Genomic DNA, 15445 nt, shown 5'->3' with positions numbered 1-15445 from the left:
CAAATGAGAGTGTGAGTCCCTAAATTTAAGCTCCTGTAACAAGCACCAAAAAAGTAATTCTATAATTTACTACTGTGTCACAATAACTCCAACAATAGCAGAAACAGAGTTGCAAAATTAAATGAAGAATGGTTTATTTTGACATAATACATTTTTTTCCTATCCTTGCTCAGCTCCTGCAGGTCTTACCTCATGCTGCTAGAGTACCCTACCTTACTTTCCGTGATTATGGAGTTAACTCATTTTTACTTCCTCTCAGATGTTGTGTCATTTTCAAAACGTTTAGAATTCAGCTGATGAACACACAAAGGCCAGGGGATTTAGAGGTACACATAAATAAAAAGGTGTGTCCCTTCTCCATCTTTTCAGAGCCAGAATGGAAAGCAATTGACAGAGGTCTAAGGGCAGTGACCTTTAATATAGAAAGGTGGTCAGACATGGAGCAAGTCATTGCGTTTGTGATTTGAGAGTCCCTTAGTGCACTGTAGTAGCTTTTTTTCAACAGATTATTCCTAAAAAATATTTGCAGCAATATCTATTATGCCATCGACAGCACTTGAATTAGTAATAGAACCGTAATTTTCATTAAGCAACATTAAGCAATTATGTGGAAACAACTGGCAATTAGCTTCCATAAAATATCATCCCAGAACATGATATTAAATGATATAAATGATTACTCTTGTTCATCCTTGATTTAGGAACTATATACAAACAGTGCAATAGTTCCTTGTCTAAACAATAAACACTTGCAAATGTATTTGAAATCACAAATTGAGTTATGCTTTGTTCTACATTTCACAGATATTTTCCATTGTGACTTAGGAAAATATGACTATGTTTTCTGATTTAGATACCTACATTTTGTACAGATTTCCTTCAGACCTCAAGATTGAATTCAGGAAACCAGCTAGGGACTGTATTATTGTTTATGTTACCATGTTACTCATTCATACAGCATCTCTCTACAACGTGATTTGCAAGCATTGCCAAATACTCGTAGTGTCTCATTGAGAAATATTTTAGTTTTCCAAACTCAAGATTATAATCAAATCATGCACACACATGCGTGTGAGGCAGGTGCATGTGTGTGTGTGCATACACACACATACACGCACACACCACATTTACATTGTAACACTTCAAAGTAGATTTGAACTATTGTGTGTGATAGGAAGACAGTGGTAATGAGCTCTTTGGCCAGTACAACAGCAAAGCCCACAATTCATGAAAATCTGAACCTGCTCCTTCTTGTCCTCTTCCTCCTCGTTTTTTCTTCCTCCCCCTCCTCCATTTATCTTTCTTTCCTTCTCTTCCTGCCTCTCTACCTCCTTTCCTGATTTTCCTCTTTCACAACATTCTCATTTTCCTCCCATTTTCTCCCTTTCTTCCATTCTTTTCATATCCTTCTCTTTTCCTTTTTTTCTTCTTCTTCCTCTAATACTCTTCCTCCTCCATTCCTCTCATTATCTTTTTACCACTTCTTCATCCTTTTCTTCTTCTTCCTTTTCTTCTTCCTCCTCTTTCTCCTTTTTCTCTCCTCCTCCTTCTAGTTTATTTTTGGTTGGAGCATAAGAACTTAGTCTCTTGAGCATGCAAAGCAGGAATTCTACCAATGAGCTGAGTCTTCAGCCCCAGGCTTTTCTTTTTGAAGTGACTGAACCCATCAGAGAAGACAGAACTGAGAGAACATGAAAGCAGATTCCTCAAAGTTTTTATATCATCAACAAAAATGAAGAACGCATACAGTTGTAAAACTTTTGATAATACTAATGCAAGTCTAAATCCACTTTTGCATTTTTCTAGATAGAAAGAAAACTGCAACACAATCTTCACTTCTCCACTTCTCCATCCAATACTGAATTATAAAGGCTCCTGTAGTATTTAGACTGGCAGGAGTGGAGGATAGGGGGTTAAATTGCCCAGTCTTGTAATAACCCTTGCTGTTCTCACTAATGTGGTTCATTGGTGACTATTATCTGTGCCACATAACTAACAGGCTATCTATCTGTCATCACACCATGAAAATAGCCTTCTAAGTTCTGCCACATCATTGGGGAAATTTCTTGAGAAAATGTGAATAAATCAAAGAACTCACCAAAAACAAACTTTTTTTTTCATTTGTGGGCCTGAAATTTGGGCCTGGGTGCTGTCCCTCAGTTCTTCAGCTAAAAGCTAGCACTTTACCATTTGAGCCACAGCACCACTTCCAGCTTTTTCTGTTTATGTGGTGCTGAGTAATCGAGCCCAGAGCCTCATGCATGCAAGGCAAGCACTCTACCTCTGAGCCACCTGCCCAACCCAAATAAACATTTTTAATGTACCTCAAGTAAGACATAGTTTTAAAAATATACAAGCTCAGATAGCAAATAGCAAGAAATGTAGACTATAGGTTAGACATCTAAAATATAACAGGATAACTATTCCTTTGATAAGTAACCTTTTAGAACACACAAAATATTTCTTAGAAAATACAATTGTGAAGCTGAAGGAAGAGAAGTATCTGTAGATCTCTTCCACTACTCAGGACATTAACATGATTATTTCAGGGAAGTATGGTGGAGAAGGGTACTTGCTTCAGACCTTCACACTACTAAATATCTTAATCACATAAAAATAATTCAATCATCTAAAGCAGTTTCTGTAGTTTGATTTCTCCTTCTGCAAATGAAGTTATACTTTATTTTCTTTTCACAAACTGGTGACTTTCACTAACATAGTATGCCAAAAGAAAGCAAGCAACACCACCAATGTGATATATTCTCTTCCATGAACAAAGAAAGTCAATTTAATACTCCTTCCTTTATCAGACCATCATAATCCTGAGATCAAACCACAAGAAGACCAAGGAAACTCAGTGTAGTGCACATGCCTATAATCCCAGATATGTAGGAGGCAGCAGAAGGACTAGTCTGACAAACTCAACATCTGATCTCAAAAACAAAATGGCTGAAGATGTAGTTCCAATGGCACAACGTCTTCCTAGTGAGTATGAGGTTGTTGGTTTAATATCACCAATAAAACAACAAATCAAAAACATAGGCCAACTTATTCATGAACATAAAATATTCCAAAGTAAGTATTAGCAAAGCTACTTGAATGATAAATATACTATATCATACTCAAGTGCATGTTTTTCAGAAATGTAATGTCAGATGGCAACCTACCATTGTACTCTTCCTGTTCACAAAGAAGAAAAATATGATCAACTCAGCAGACATAGGAAAAAGGTTGGAGATTTAACATCAATTCATGATTGTAAGAGAAAACTAAGACCCAAAGAACATGTCAAAATCGTCTATAAATTATTTACCAAATACCGACAATGTATATTTTATTTAATGGTGATTAGTCACGCTTTTTTCCCGAAGATTAGGAACAAGATAAGAATATCTGCTTTTAAGACTTGAATTGAATATATTTCAAATAATACATCTGCATTCATATCAAAAATAAGGATCTAACTGCTTTAAGAAGATAAGAAGGTATTATTCTTTAACAAAATCAATGATTGACACACTTATTTCAGAACTGCAGCCATAGCAATGTAATGGCAGTAAAGATGGTTTTGGTACCTACAGAAATATCAACCAACACATTTCTGAGAGAATCATATAGTTCCCCAAAACAAAAGTTCAATCAAAGAGCATAGAGGCAAGGTAAATATGGCAATAGTAATAATAATTTTTGAATATTGAAAGGGGTAACATTGATCAAACATATACCATATTCATAAATTGCTTTGTTAAATGGCAAAAAATAACTTTCATCTTACCTGATGGCAGAAATCTAGTCCTATATGTGGATGACACTGTGTACCAAAATGTCCGTGGCCAGCCCTTTTAGCACTGTGTGAGTTTCCTGCATTTTTCACTTCTTAGTTTCCACTGAGAAGCTCTCTAGAAGCATTTCCTATGTCTTTTCATCAATGTTCTTTTCTGATTTCCCAGGAAAAGGACAAATCTGGAAAAGAAAAAAAAAGTAACCTGAATGACCAATGCTAGTGAGTTTGCAGCCCCCTCCAAACCTGCTTTATCACCAGGGGCCTCATTTTTTCTCATAGGAATGTCAAGTGTTCCTAACAAAAAGAGTTGATGTTAGAGTACGAGGTAATATATACAAAACACCTGAAACATCGCTTGGTATGTGCTGTGGTTTGGATTTTGAATTCTCCCTCAAGGTCTATGTGTGAAAAATTAAAATCAAAGTTGATGCTACTGGAAAGTGGCGCAGACTCAGGAGACTGAGTCTGGTGGGAGGACTTTAGGTCATTGGGACATGCACTTGAAGATGACTGTAGAATCTCTGCCTTTTTCTCTCTCCCTCATTCATGATGGTATCCTGCCTTTCCATAGGTCCAGAGAAATGAAGCCAACTTTGTGCTGGACCCTCAACACATTGTGAGGCAAAATAAGTCTTGTCTTTGTAAGTTGATTATCTCAAGTATTTGTTACAATGACAGAGGTTGAGTAACACAGCAGGTACTAAGTGTTCAGCATGGTAGCTGTTATTAAAAGGTACTGCAAGCTGACTTAACCTTGAGGCTCCACAAAGCAAATTATAATTATAGAAGAATGTTAAATGGTATATTGGGTTATTTGTTCTTCTGTGGCAAGCTGAATATAGCATCAGTTAGCCAATGCAGGTTGGGCCAAGGCAAGTAGAGAATATAATCTTTTTTCATTAGCTTCCCTAGATGAAGCTTCAGCCAGAATATTACACTTGTTTCTCATCTCCTGAACTTTGTCTCTAGTAAAGGTCTACTAAAACAAAAGTGATCTCTCTCTTTCTCTCTTTCTCTCTCTCCTCTCTCTCTCTCTTACTCTCTCTCCCTCTCTCTCTCTCTCACACACACACACACACATAAATATTTTCATTTGCATAGGCAAGGCATTTCCACAAGATTTGCAAGATAAATTGTAGACAAATTGCTCATGTATGTCAAGAAAAGGAAATTTCTCAGACTTAAAGCCACAGCTGTGTCTTTGTGTCCTTTGGATTTGCTTTACCAACTTTCATATAGATTCTCAGACTAAAGAGTTGCCCATAAAAATATCTTTTTTTTAATTTTTGTCGGATGTGGGGCTTAAACTAGGGTCCTGGACACTATCCCTGAACCTGTTTGTGCTCAAGGCTAGCCTCTACCAATTGAGCCACACACCACTTCTAGGTTTTGAGTAGTTAATTGGTGATAAGAGTCTCACGGTGACTTTTCTACCTTGGCTGGCTTCAAAAAATACCTATTTTTTATTATTTTAATATACATTTTAATTGTAAAGCTGCTGTACAGAGGGGTTACAGTTAATATGAGTAAGGTAATGAGTACATTTCTTATCAAGCATTGTTACCCCCTCCTTTGTTTTCCCCCTCCATCCCTTCCCTCCTCACCTCCTGAACTCCTCCTTCCCCGCCCCCACCAGAGTTGTAAAGTTCATTTTCACATAGTGCCTTGTACCTCTCATTGTTACAATGTGTCAACTTGTATCCTTATTTCGGCTTTTTTGTTTTTTTAACCTTCCCCTCCTCAAATTAGAAAAATGTATAAACAAGATGCAAGGCACTGGAATCAAATACAGTGAAAACAGGGCTTATACCATGGGGGAGGAACATACATGAGAAACAGAAAAATCACACAGTACATTGTAAGAACATTAAACACAACAGCAGCAAAGATAAAACCTCTTGTGTCCCCATCATGGGGTTCATTTCTCTTAACATCATCTTATATGGTCATATGTACATAGCTTTTGACCTTTTCTGCTTGTCCTATACCTATACTAGTTATTGCAAATAAGAGAAACCATGGGGCCTACGTTTCTTTGGGCCTGGCTTACTTCACTTAATATAATTTTTTCCAAGTCTTTCCAATTCCTAACAAATGGGGCAGTGTCATTCTTTCTGATAGAGGCATAGAATTCCATTATATATGGGCATCTGGGTTGGTTCCATATCTTAGCTAAAAAATAAAATCAAATCTATTTTTAAGGAAACTGAAGGAGTACCATTGCATCTGCATTGTAAGACTGATACTAAAGAACCTATAGTCATGTGGGGTTTTTAACCATAAAAATCAAGGGCACAGACTACTGTGAAGGGAAATTTGAATACCAACCCTTTGTAAAGCAGAAAGTACTTTCAGTATTGTAATTAATGGTAATTAAACACAACAAAATTTTAGCTAGTGCCAAGTTTCATCTAGGATTGAGAAATAAGAAAGCACAAGGAGACATAACTTCATGATGCTTTTTAGAATAGCTGTATGAATTCATTTTTTAAACATGACCCCCCAAAATATTAAAGTATGAGAAACAGACACTAATACTTACTCCCCCAAATCTTCAAGTGTAAAGAATTAAGCTTGGATTGATCTTTGGAATCTCGCTGGATTTGAGTCCTTGGTCACATGGGCAAAAGTGATTGCTGCAGGAACCTGGTACATGCCAGGAGCTGGGATCCAGTCACTTCTGTTATACTGACGGCCACTGTGCTTCTGCTGTTCCTAGCATCTGAGAGTCTTTGGGGAAAAGAGACAATGTTGGAGGTGAATTCTATTGTGAAACCAGTATGCCAACACAAATGTCCAACTTTCATGCAAATCCAGAGAAGTGCGGTATTTGCTTTATTAGTTGTTTTTTCCAAGAAACTTATTTGTGAAGTTCACATTAACTACTTCAGTAAGGTTCCAAATAATTAAGCAAAGAATTCTTGTCCTATTGGTTCAATGGCCCTAATGTACTTTTCAGGGAACAGAAATAAGGTTAGATATGAGCAAGTGTGAAAATGAGTCTTAATTAGTATACAGTGCTATCGTGCACTGCCTCTCCTCACTGTTACTCCCTACAAGGATTGTTTTGAAAGTGGACTTGCCAGCCAGGAGGAAAATATTTTGAAAAAAAATTAATGATTTTACAAATGGGAAAAGGGAATTTGCAAATACACACACCAAAAAGAAAAAAGAAAAAAAAAAAGAAAAAAAAAGAACTTTAACTTCCTTGTTTATACATTTTAGATGTGTTCCCAGGACAATTTTACTCCCCCCCTTCCCCTCAACACTTCCTCCATTTTTAATTTTTAACATCTTTCTGTCACAACATTCTGTTCATTTATGGAACTATAAATACTGTTCCAGGTGCAAGAATTTTTTTTAAAAATGTTAATTATGCTAACAGTACTGATGTTTTGTAATAGAATTGCTGCTAACACTATTAACATAATGTAAATTATATAAATGGCATAAAAACTTAGGAGTGCAGATCACGTCAGCATGGATCACATGTGTCTTTCAGTTAGAACATGGTAACTGATATTTATGTATTTTTTTTGTGTGAAAATACTGTACATAGGGGTTACAATTACATGGGCAAGATAATGAGTACATTTCTTATCAAGCATTGTTGCCTCCTCCTTTGTTTCCCCTTCCTATCCCTTCCTATCTCCCCCTCACTCCCCGTCTCCCGCCCCCCCCATGCCAAAGTTGTAAAGTTCGTTTTTCAACATAATGTCTTATACATCTCAACATCTCATTGTTGCAATGGGTCCACCTGTATCCCTATTTAAACGATTTGTTTTTTTTCCCTTCCCCTCCACAAATTATACCGATATCAAATACAATGAAAGCAGGAGTTATATCGCGGGGGAGGGACACACAAAGCAACATAGAAATCATCTTATAAATATGTTAGAAACAATCACATGAAAGAAAAAACATTTGAATACTTACCTTGGTGTTCATTTTGCCTAACATCAACTTACCTGACCTTTTCTGCTTGCCTCAGACATATACTAGTTATTGCAAATAAGGGAAACCATGGGACCTATGTTTCTTTGGGCCTGGCTTACTTCACTTAATATAATTTTTTAAGCCTCACCTTGGGCTCAGATTGGAGATAAGACCCAGAAAGTGGAAAAGTGATCATGGAGGCAGTACCAAGCTTTGTTTTGCAATAGCAGCTATGTGTGGCAGCCCTTGATGAAATATCATGTCTTTTCAATTATAATTTCACATCCTGGAAGTTTACTTAAATTACAACAAATAATTTTCAAGGCTAGAGTGTAGTGAAGCATCAAAGAATGAACTGAGTGGTTTTATTTTTTTTTATTTTTGGGAGCATTCATGTGAACATTTCATCATTACTTTTCATCATCAAAAGAAGAAAAACACTTTCCCCTCAAATAATAAATATTGAGAGAAATGAGTGTTCTATAGCACAACAGATATTTTTACTTTAAATGATTTATCCATTTCTGAAGAGCCAAAAGAAAATTAAGCTTCATCAAAAGTTCTATTCATGCTTTCCAAACCAGAATTAATAGCCTGTCATTTTATGTATGCCTTCCTTTCAATTCTATGATTATGGAACAGTAGTTTCCTGATTTGTTTTTTCCAGTGTGGGCAACTGATTGTACTGCGGTTAGCTGATATTTGTCTGGAAGGGAAGTTATCAGCAGTACACGATAGGGTGTTTTAGTCTAGGATCCTTGCTAGTGCTTCTGTCAGAAAATCAGAAAGGAAACAAAATATATTCACCTCCTCCTTTTTAAACCCACAATTATAAAAGCAGCAGGCAGGCATGTTATAACAGATTGATTAAAGGCTGCAAACTGTCCCCTTAGATGTCAGATTGTCAGTAGACTATCCAGATTTTTTTAAAGAAGCATTTTTTAGGTGAATGGAGTGCTTCATATTTATTTTTTATTATGCCAATGCATATGTAATTATGACAATGCTAATGGCCCTAGGAATTATCAAATTAGTAGATTTTACATCTGCTGATTTCTCTATTTCTTAGTATCATAGCCAATTTATCTAACTGTCTTCTCATTAGGAGTTCTTGGCAAATAATATCACCATTTAATTGAATAAGGCTGGCTTTTTTTTGTAAAGAAAAATCACTTAACATCTATATCTTATTTTATTTTCATAATACTTTTGGTAACATTGGGCTGATATGATTTTATCAATAAACTGAAACTCAAAATTGGTATACAACTTAAACTCCAGTGTGCCTTTTATTATTATTATTAAACCTGGGAACTATAAGAATTTCCTTATTCCTTGTAAGATTTCTTCATGCTCCATACTATGGTTACTGCTAATGGTGTTTCTTTTTGAATTGTGCAGCAAAAGACAAGAAAAGTGACTCTTTTGCACCATTTCACATGGACAGTTTTCTGTACCAACAACTCTAAAAAAATTAGTGGCTACCAACTATATAGATAATTATAAGAAAAAGATTCAAAATAACTAGCTGGTTGTTGCTCAGTAATAGCTGGCTGTGTTCATCCATTTTCTGTGGGTAAGAACACAGTACCACTGACCATCAGATGGTCAGTTCCAAAGGAAAGAAGCTTATCCGCGCTCAGGATTCCAGAGAGCCAAGGCTCCGGAATCACACCTGGTGACGGCTGTCTTGGTGGTAGACCAGGTCAATGCTTATAGATGATGAGAGACAAAGGAGCACAAGTGCCAGTCTCCTCTGGTCTCTCCCTCTTTCATTCCATCAGGCTGTCAATATCCAATTATGTGGAATTCACCAAGATGATCTTATCTAATCCTGGTCACATGGCAAAGTCCCTACCTCCAAACACATAGATTTGTTTCCAGCCTTGTTATGGGATTCCATTGCAGCGGAACTCAAGAAACAAGCCGCATTCAAACCATGGCATCAACTGATGGACTCACGGAGGTACATTCACACAGAATCCAAGGCAAGCAGGAACGCTGATGATAGGTTTCTCTTTGTACACATGATCTGGGCTTCTTAGAAGCTGGCCTTCCTTCTTCACTTCTATTTCTTTACTTAATACCTCTCAACTTCTCATCTCTCCCAGCTGTCTTCTCAGGACCCACATTGCTCTGAACCTCTATTACTGACTGTTTCCCAGTTATAACTTAGTCCAGCACAAGCACAATGTTACTCAAGGCAGTGCAAGCTGATATTACCGAGCTTGAAATTTCCAAGATATAGGCCAGGATCAAAACCACCTGTGAAGGACAGAGATACCCGAGATTTGGAGAGGTAACTGATCCCCTTAAGATCCCACAGCTCATGAGAGGCAGGTCAAAAATTCAGATTTGAAAAGATCTGAATTCAGCAGTCTTCAAATCATACCAATGAAAGCAGGAGCTTTGGAAATACAATTTTGTTTTTGTTTTTTTCTGGTTTGTTTTGACTTTTGATTTTATAAGATATTCCTCAGATCTCTCAAAAGAAATATCTACGAACTAATTGTTATTACATAGTGATTCAAGCTTCTTTTGGATAAACATTGGGACTTCTTATCCAAGTTCTTAATTTTGCAACTAAAATCATGCTTTTTAAGCTCTCTAGGAAAATGCAAGTGACAGGAGAAGCCAGGCAGGAAAACAGATTTTGAGTTCCTGAAGCTTAGGGGACTTTGAGCTACCTTTAAAAAAAATCCAAAATGATAAACCCAAATCATGTCCATCTTTAGTCACTGATTTATGTTGAAATAAATGAAGAAATCACAAATCAATTTAATTAAGGAAAAAAACTGACAAATTGCAGAATCCAGGAAATAAATACCTAAATGCTATTTACCTACATTTTTGGCTGACTACCTAAGATTTTATCTTCCTAGGACAAGAATTTATTTCCATATACTTTTCAATAGCTGAAATGCCAAAGGTGACTCTTTCTTTCCTATGAAAGAGAAGGAGAGAAGGAAGGGAAAGGAGAGGGAGAGAGAAAAGAGCCAGAGAGAGAATTAGAGAGCATGATCATAGAAGCACGTGGAGGCAGGCTTCCATGTGCGAGTGTCAGACATTAGGCTAAGCACTGGAAATCTAAGCAATGTGCATTAATGCCACCTTGGAGCACACATTTCCTGCCAAAGTGGGATTTTTAAATTCCCTAATGGACAGAAGAACCTGGGATGGAAAATTGGGCACTTTTTTGTTTTAGTACTTTTATATATAGCATTTTGTATATTTTTCAGTATTTTATATACAATATTTTGTATATTTTAAATATACTGTTTTTACCAACAATAAGTAGATATGACTTGAATATTGTTTTGTTCTGACTGGCATAGGGGTTACTATTGTGCAGATAAACCTCAGGAGGGACATCTGGCATCCTACCCTTGCTAACCAAATGAAAACTCACACATAAACAAACGCTAGCAATAATGGTAGACACTACATAAAAATCACAGAAGCAATTTAGCCAGAACAACAGCTGTCTCTTTACATGAACTCTATGATAGAGCAAACCAGGCCTACCCTATTATTTTTAAATTCACATTATAAGAAGTATGAAATGTTCTAGATACAAGAAAATTGCTGTAATCCTAGCTATTGAGATCTGAGGATAGCAGCTTGAAACCAGCTGGGGGCCAGAAAAGTCAGTGAGACTTTTATCTTCAATTAACCATCAGAAAACCAGAAGTGGACTTGTGACTCAAAGTGGTAAAGTGCTAGCCTTGAGCAAAAAGAAGCTCAGGGACCATGCCCAGACCCTGAGTTAAAGCCTAACAACAGACCAAAAAAAAAAAAAAAAGTCGCCTTCAGTAGTCACTTTTGGGGGCCTATTTTTACCACTATTCACTGTGCTTGTTATAACACTTGATATTACAAACAAGACCTTCATTTTAGAACTTCATTTCCAAGCACTGAATTATTCTCCCAAAGCTATAATCCTTTGTAAAATCATAATTTACTTTTCTAGAAATAGGATGACTTCAGGTAAAATGACAAATATATGAAACTTAAAAGCCTCTTGTCTACATGTAAATCTCCCCAGCAATAAAAAGAATTAAGAAAATGGAACAAACATGATGCAGTGGTAAAATTGTGGTTAAATCTGTATTGTCTCTGAAGTCTTCTCAGCATCAAGTATTTGAAAGTATTCAGCTGAGGTCCACAGTGTGACTTTTGCAAGCTGTGGTACTTTCAATACTTTGCAAAAAACTTTACCTTACTTAATTTTTAATTCCACTCTTCCTAGAAACATTTTTTTAACTGTTCCAAATCCTTGTTTCAGCTAAACAAGTAAAATTTCTGCTGAGCACAACAGTATGTATCTATAGTCCCAGGTCCTCAGGAAACTGAGGCAAAAGTATCACCCCAGCCCCAGTGCACAGGACCAGCATGTCAGCATACTAAGACTACCATCTCAAGAAAAGAAAGGGTTTTTTTGTCTTTTTAAAAAGAACACCATCAGCAGTTTTCAGGATAAATTCTATAAGTTATTTTGTGTATCATTAATTAATTTTAGGATGTATATATAAACATCAAGCAAATGCTCTGATGGAACTTAATACATCATTTGCTTATCTAATGAAAGCAGAAGATATAAAGTGATTCAATTTTCAATAAATTATTTTCTTCAAATTCCTTTAATTACCTTATCATACCCAACAACAAATAATAATGACTTTATTTATTCATTGTCTTCTTGAACTCAGGGCCTAGGCACTGCCTCTGAGCTTTTTTGCTTAAACCTAGTACTCTACCACCATTACTCATTCTACCAAGCAAAGTCCACTGGTGACTCTTCAATTGTCCAGGAAGCATCATAGCCACTACTTCAACAACACAACCTAATCCCCTACGTTCTCTAGTTACATGTCTGATCATGTATATTCTACTCCATCCTATCTAACCAACCTAACTTTTAATCTCCATCTTAGACTTTGGAACCTAGTAGTCCCTTCTTTCCAAATGTCTCTACTGACCTTAGTGTCTTTGTTCATGCTGCCTTCTTCATGCTTCAGCCAGAAAGACATAATTCTTCTCACCACCTACTATAATGTTCTTCCTCCTTTGAAATCCATAAGGTTATCTGTTTCTAAGTGCTTATATATTGCTGTACCCCACCGCAATTATATGAACACACTAAAGCTCTAAGTCACCAATCACCATACTGATCAATGGCTAAGTGTGACTGAATGATGATGTGGTCCAGTGTCACAGGATATCTGTGCCATTGCACATTTAATTTCATTCCAGCTGTTATGGCCATCTTCGTACTTTCAGAAACTCATATTTTTCTAATCACCAAGGTATGATCAAACCCTGATTTTAGTGGAAAAGAGAATAAAAAATGGATTCGGTTAGTTCACAGTTCAACCCAACAATCCACAACCAAAAAGTTACTCAAACCTTCCTAAGTCTTCTATTCCTCACAGTTAAAATTGGGATATTAATATCAACTTCCAGTAACATACTAGACAGTTATGAAAATTAAGTAAGATAATTTATGTGGAGGAACATTGTAAAACATTGTACAAACGTACAGAATTATTACTAATTCATGATAACAAAATTCATGAGATACTTAGTTCTGAGCCATAAAGTTAATTTAATAATTTATAAAGAGGAATAAATATTTCTGCTGACTGGAGAGATGTGTGTGCTAGCAAAGTAAGACATGGATTAAAGGATCTAAGGAGCTGAGTAAATAATGATAAGGACCAGGGGAAAAATAAGTCTGAAGAGACTTAAATGGCCCTGGGTGATAGTCTGTAGTAATCCTTAATGTTTTAGGGGATAAGAGGTAAGTGGTAGAGATAGGCATCCTAGGTTCCTTTCTGAAAATATGGTATGAGAATTTGTGTTAGTTTTGAGAACAGAAGCTGGTTGTATTTTCTGAATGTAAATATTCTTCATCATCACTGGCACATAACCCATAAGGACAGAGAGCCTGGATTATGAAGTTTTTGCCACTCAGCATCAGGCAGTCTCTAAGAAGAAAATCATTCTTTCTCTGCATTAAATTAGAACTTCATGCACAGTGGGAACCTTACTGCCTGAAATCTTATACTAGCTCTGTCTCTTACCAGAATTGTTACCTTGAGCAAGCTTATCTTCACACATCTCTATGCCTCAGTTTTTCTATATGTCTATTGGGGATAATAATATACTCTGTGTGTGTGTGTGTGTGTGTGTGTGTGTGTGTGTGTGTGTGTGTGTGTGTGTATGTGTATGTGCGCGCACGCGCGCACACATAAATTGCATAAATTACACTGAAAATTGAATGGGTTAGTGTAAGGAATAAAATAATAACAATAATGATACATATTGTTTTTGCGCCCCCCCCATTCATTCTGTAATATGTTCTACCCATCTTTGTATATCTGCATGTTCTGCCAAATAGCAAGCTTCTTCAGGATACAAACTGTCATACTTCTCCTACCTCATTCCCATTTTCTCCCATAATGCTTTGGTCATTGAAATACTTCAATATTATTGATTAAAACCCAGGAACTTTTTCATGTATGTCTTGCTTTCCCAGCTATTACGATAGTAGAAACTTTGTAAGCCATCATTCAAGTCTAAAGTTGTCTCTAACACTCTTTTTATTTCTCCCAAATAACAGGTGCTTGATTAATGTTGACAATTCATTGACTGCATATGAAATAGGTGCTCAGATCACTGGGAAACAGCACAAACCAAGCACCTGTGGCTCAAAAGGCTTCCCTCACATTTTCACCACCTTTCCTTCTGCTGTGTGCCCTCAACTCGGGAAGCATCAATCCTGAGTCGCCATGACTACAACTTTGCCAAGTGTGTACAAAGCCAATGATAGAAGCATTTTAAATTCATCACAGAGCCAAGCACTTCTGAGATCATAAAATATTAATTGGTACCTTACTAAGTTTTGGAAGAAACTGGACAGCACAAAGAATGAATAACTAAGTACTGCTGGCAGGCTGACAGAACGTGAAGCAATGAGAACGGGCCCTCTATGCACTGCATGGAGAGACTGGTAATGTGGAAAGGTGACACTCACCTGTGATGCACTCTTTCAGAATCTTCTACAAACAATTCCTTTCCTTCACCAACATCACAGCGCTTTATTAATGGTACTACATTTCAATACACAGCTTATATGTTGTAAGACTATTCTTTTCCTTATTTTGTATAAATTTAGCTTGATGCCACTTCGTTCTCTAGGAAAGGATTTATAGTAATCCTTTGGCAAGTCAATTCAATTACAATTTTTATTCACCAATAAGCTCAGTGCTCTCTCTCTCTGACTCTTCCAAACAAAATGCCTTGCTCTACTTTTTTTGGTGTGTATATGTGCTAGTACTGGGGCTTGAACTCAGGGCTACAAGTTCCCTCTGGGGTTTTTCTCTGGAGCTGGTGCTCTACCACATGGGACACACATCCAGTTTGAATGTTTTGCTGGTTAATTGACGAAAAGAATTTCATACATTTGTCCACCCAGGCTGGGTTTGAACTGTGATCCTCAGATCTTAGCTTCCTGAAAAGTTACGATCAGAGGTGTCAGTCGCCTATGTCTAGGGCTTAATTTATTCCTTTAAGAGTTCATATTCATTACTATCCCATAAAACATAGTACACCCTTAATTAGGTTCTGAGCTAATACAGGAGAAATTTTTATATAACTATCTAGGACTATGTCTAGAACAGAGCAGGTTTCCAATAAAAAGCTATGGACTAGGCTAAGAAGGTG

General features: G+C 36.7%; 1 long non-coding RNA gene across 1 annotated transcript in view; it reads right to left on the bottom strand.

Annotated features, from left to right (window-relative positions):
- LOC138829018 (uncharacterized) overlaps positions 1 to 6475 on the bottom strand; it is a 172601-nt gene extending 166126 nt beyond the window's left edge. Inside the window, exons 1-2 of the long non-coding RNA XR_011372465.1 lie at positions 6327 to 6475; positions 3776 to 3963 (exon numbers count right to left, since the gene is read on the bottom strand). This is a non-coding gene — a long non-coding RNA (uncharacterized lncRNA). The remainder of the gene's footprint in view (positions 1 to 3775; positions 3964 to 6326) is intronic.
- Between the last annotated feature and the right edge of the window lie 8970 nt (positions 6476 to 15445).

Source organism: Dipodomys merriami, unplaced genomic scaffold (assembly GCF_024711535.1).
Source record: "Dipodomys merriami isolate MVZ:Mamm:240054 unplaced genomic scaffold, mDipMer1.0.p SCAF_17, whole genome shotgun sequence".
NCBI classification, from domain to species: domain Eukaryota; kingdom Metazoa; phylum Chordata; class Mammalia; order Rodentia; family Heteromyidae; genus Dipodomys; species Dipodomys merriami.
The sequence above is the reverse complement of the archived record's forward strand: the minus strand, read 5'-3'. Positions and strand labels throughout refer to the sequence as shown.